Source organism: Perognathus longimembris, chromosome 24 (assembly GCF_023159225.1).
Source record: "Perognathus longimembris pacificus isolate PPM17 chromosome 24, ASM2315922v1, whole genome shotgun sequence".
Lineage (NCBI taxonomy): Eukaryota > Metazoa > Chordata > Mammalia > Rodentia > Heteromyidae > Perognathus > Perognathus longimembris.
Genome location: NC_063184.1, coordinates 3,856,260 through 3,861,387, shown reverse-complemented (window position 1 = coordinate 3,861,387; position 5,128 = coordinate 3,856,260). Strand labels below are relative to the sequence as shown.

The following is a 5,128-nucleotide window of genomic DNA, read 5'->3' as shown; positions in this document are numbered from 1 at the left end:
TGAAAGGATTCCAATTCTGTGATGGAGAGGAGATGCATACATACTCATATTGGATATTTGCATTTTGCTATCTTTAACTATTACTCAAATATAACATGGGTTTTAGTATTTTAACAGAAATCATATAAAGTACATTGATACCTCTAAATTTTCAAAAGAACATTTTCTCTTTTGCTAAATACAATAGAATTACTCTCTGTTATCTGGTGGGGGAGCGGGAAGGGGGATGAGCTGGGGGATGGAATCGGGGAACGGGAGGGAGGGATGGGAGGAAAATCCTCTTTCATATCCTCTTAGAGAAACTTTGATTTTTCTCTCCCTCAATTATATTTTTTTTCCCCCTGTGGAACAATTATTCCTATTGCTTTCTGATAGATTATGTTTCCCTTATAAAGTTTCCTCACATGCCAGGTGATCTATGATTTGCTACTCATATTTATGATCAAGGAAAGAAATGTGAATAAGAGATCGTTGGTAAGAACAGGAAAGGCTGAGAAGATATTGCCTTCTTCAGAATATACCTGCCTTTTTGCTCTTCATGAAAAGGCACTCCAATGTAGATCTTGGGATGCATCATCAGAAATGAGATATGATGATGAGAAAGGTTTGGCCCAAGTACAACTGATTTTTCATTGTGTTTATCTTTCCACTAACAATTTCATCACCTGGGGGTGGGACTTCCCTTCCTCTAGGATTTCGGCCATCACCTGGGAGGCGGACTTCCCACGGGCTAAACAAGGTGATCCATTTACATGCCCTGGTCCTAGGTCTGCACCTCATGGAGTATCTGAAACTCAAAGGATGGCTCTCCTCACCTCTAAGCCCTGGAAGCTGGGTATACCAGCCCCCTATCACCTAGTAAGGCACCAGGATGGCTGAGAAAACAAGGTGACTTATTTAGAGTTAGCCTTTCCCTTACTTCAAAATGGGCAAATTAATGGATGAAAAATCCTCAATCCAAAGTTGCTAGTTAATTTATTTATTGATAATAATCACTCCTTTCATTTAGGAATATGGGTATGTCAGGATCACTAGAGGGTTGGCTTTACTGGCATGTAATCCTGTATATAACCACGTGAAAACTGCCTCAATTTCACATCTAAGGAAAATGATGTTGAGAGAGTCCCTATAAAGTTTTTACTGCCTCTAGGAAAGCATGGATGAGATGTATTTTAAGTGCATATTCTTTACCTAGACACCAAAACATTGTGATGGTTCATTTAATCTGTCTGTGTGACAAGAACGAGAATTATTATTTATTGGTTTGTCCATGAGCAATGGCCTTTTCACCAGTGGACTCAGAGCCAACTGAATCTGACTCATGGCAGGCATCATTTAACCTGTTGAGGGCCTGAAGAAAACAGAAAGTTATATGAAGAATTTATTTGTTCTTTTTTCTTGCCTACCAACTCAAGTTGAGGAATGGTTGTAACTTTGGGCTGGAAGTTACTCATTTTTTCCCATGGTTTTCTTGTATTTATACTCAATATAGAAATATGCAACTAGAGTATACCACTGACTTTCCTGTGTCTCCAGGTTATGGATGGCTAATTGTGAGCCAATTGCTCACAATAGATTTCTGCACGTGCACACACATACACACACACCAACCATCTATTTATAATGTATCTATTTAACATCCATCATCTATCTCTAATCTACCTATTTATCTATTAACTATCATCTATTGTCATTTTTCTAATATCTATTATCCACCTATCATTTATTATCTATTTATCTAAAATCGATCATCCATCTACCTATCATTTTATTTGATGATATTTTAATGTTCCATCCAAATCCAATAGGCAAAGCTCTTCATTCTACAACCTCACTAAGCCCCAGGAAAAGTAATCTTAAAATTAAACTAAGTCAGATGCACATATCTGACCAAGTAATAAGGGAGGAGCTCATGAGAATGGCCAAGCTAAGATATGTTTAAGTGTACAGCTTTGCAAAGGAGTCTACTCAGGAAGAGATCCATGTAAGAGAAGAAAAGTCCAGAAGGGCAAGCAAAATCCCTCACAGTAAACATTCTTATGAGGGCTTCCAGATCTGATTCCTTCCTTTTCCCCCTCAATTAGGTATACATTTGCTTTATTCTTCAAGATGGTGAATGGCTTGAGAAGGCACTTTATTCATTGTCTCCCAGTTCCTTCTTTAAGGAAATAGCAAAAGCACGTCAGATAATAAGGATTAGAACTCTATAAAGAAAATAATAAATTAATGGACAACCTGAAATTTGTTATTCAATGTTGATACAAACTAAGAAGGGGAAGAATTAAGATGTGTGTGAGAAAAGTAGTGAGAATAAATAAGAGAAATGAGCATAGGGAATAGAGGGTCAATAATAAATATACACCATCTTTTAACTGTTTTAAAGTTTGTTCAGGAAAATCTGGAGAAAGAAAATTACTTCAAAGCCATTTTTTATGTAATGGGAAAAAAGTCTTTACATTTTTTTATGTCAAGACACACATTTGAGTTAAAGGACTCATGTTTTTGGTTATTACATTCTAAATATACCACCAAATTGCTATGAGTGGGACATCAATATAATATAGCAATATGTACTGCAAAATTCATACAGCAAAATAAAGAAAAATATAATAATATAGAAAAAATATATCTTGCTAAGGTCAATGTTATGTTTAAATGTGATAGTTGTGGAAGGAAGTTTTTAATGGACATACTAAAGTTCTATATTGATGTCCACAGTATGAATATAAGTGAATCTTTATTGACTTCATATTTGCATCCACAAATCCTGCCCTTGCACATGTGGGCAGGTGCACAGAATGTGCCGTCAGAGCTGGTCAGCTCAGAGGCCTCTCCTGTGCTCACTGAAGGTCTCTGGCCACCAGCCCTTGCTGCTGTGGGAATGCCATAGGGCTGCATGCTTTTGTTTACCGTGGCTTTTTTGTGAATGAGCCATCCGCACCTGGGACTTATGCAAGCTTTAAGGACATAAGTTTATCATGTTTCTATTATTTTCTAACTTTGCCTACAGTAAAAGGAGACATGGGGAGTAAAAGCTGGAATCTCATGTTTTTTTAAGTCCAACACTGGAATGTATTACTATACATTGAACAGGGACTCTGGTGGGTATTATCATCATACAGATATCCCTTGGTGACACTTGATAGCAGTATGTGTGTATATGTGTGTGTGTGTATGTGTGTGTGTGTGTGTACATGTCCTGGGGTTTGAACTTGGGGTGAGGGCATGATCCCTGAGCTGTTTTTGCTTTAGTGCTCAAGGCCAGTACTCTACAACGTGAGCCACAGCTCTGCTTTGGGCTTTTTTGCTAATTAATTGATGATAAGAGTCTCAAGTATTTTACTGCCCAGGTTGCCTTCAAAACATGATCTTCATGTGGCTCACTGGGCCACCAGTGCCCAGACAGAAAATAATTTTATAGAGAAAAAAATAACAGAAGTACATAAATATAGTCGCAACATAGTAATTTTTAAATTTTATTTAAATTTTTATTTTTATTTTTTTGCCAGTTCTGGGGCTTGATCTCTTGGCCTGGGCGCTGTCCCTGAGCTTCTTTTTGCTCAAGGCTAGCACTCTGCCACCTGGGACACAGAGCCACTTCCAGGTTTTTCTGAGTAGTTTATTAGAGATAAGAGTCTCATGGGAGGCTTACCAAGCATGCGCAGAAGCTGCCAGGCCGGAACATTGAGCAGGAGCGCCACCCCCCACCCCGCCCCCCGCGAGGTGCGCATGCGCGCACGGGGCCTCTCGTGGCATGCACCCCTGCCCCGCCCCACCCCTCTTCTTCCCCCCTCCTGCGCGCCCTCCAGCCGCCTACCACCACCACCACCACCACTACCGCTGCCGGAGCTCCGTATTGTGGCATCGAGGAGAATGGAGACCAAACCTGTGATAACCTGTCTCAAAACCCTCCTCATCAACTACTCCTTCGTCTTCTGGATCACTGGGGTGAACCTGTTGGCTGTTGGAGTCTGGGGGAAACTTACCATGGCACCTCTATATCCCTAATTGCCGAGAACTCCACAAACGCTCCCTATGTGCTCATCGGAACTGGCACCACTAGGGTTGTTTTTGGCCTGTTTGGAGGCTTTGCTACATGCCGTGGTAGCCCATGGATGCTGAAATGTATGCCATGTTCCTGTCCCTGGTGTTCCTGGCTGAGCTTGTAGCTGGCATTTCAGGGTTTGTGTTTCGTCATGAGATCAAGGACACCTTCCTGAGGACTTATACGGATGCCATGCAGAACTACAGTGGCAATGATGAGAGGAGCCGGGCAGTGGACCATGTGCAGCGCAGCCTGAGCTGCTACACCAACTGGGGCACCAGCCCGTATTTCCTGGAGCATGGCATTCCCCCCAGCTGCTGCATGGATGAAACTGATTGCAATCCCCAGGATCTACACAATCTGACTGTGGCTGCCACCGAAGTTAACCAGAAGGGATGTTATGATCTGGTGACTACTTTCATGGAGACGAACATGGGGATCATCGCTTGAGTGGCGTTTGGGATCGCATTCTCCCAGTTGATTGGCCTGCTGCTGGCCTGCTGTCTGTCCTGGTTCATCAGGGCCAATCAGTATGAGATGGTGTAAACAGAAGTCTTTCAACGATGGAGTAAGAGATCCGTTCTGTAAAGGAACTGCAACAATCTCTGAAAGACTTCCAAAGAATATTAGAGCACAGTACATAATACACTTACCCAACTCCCACAACTCCCTACCCTCAACCCCACTCCCTGCGTGCAACTGACACTCCTACCCAGTCTCTGCTCCACCTTTCAGCCTGAAACCATGTGTAGTGTCTACCTTGTGAAGCCCTGTTGTGCCACAGTGTGTAGCTAGTCTTAGTGGACCTCCACCCCAAACCCTGTGTGTGCCAGCTCCTCCACGTGTACTTGGTTCAACTGCAGTTCATCATAGGTGACTGGTTTTCATCACTGGCCCTTTGGGGCTCTTCATGTAGTATGGGAGGCTCCTCTTTGCCCCTCACCATGGTCTGTAAATGCCATGCACCTTTACATAGATAATCAGATGATAACTGTTCTCTTGGCTTAATCTCATTTGGTTTGGTTTTCCCTTTACTAAGGCTCTTTCCTAACTTCTTTAGGCTGCCTAGTACATGTAAGGACA

At 42.1% G+C, this 5,128-nt stretch overlaps 1 pseudogene; it reads left to right on the top strand.

Annotated features, from left to right (window-relative positions):
- The first annotated feature begins 3,729 nt into the window (after positions 1-3,729).
- LOC125341324 lies at positions 3,730-4,591 on the top strand (annotated as a pseudogene).
- Positions 4,592-5,128: the final 537 nt, after the last annotated feature.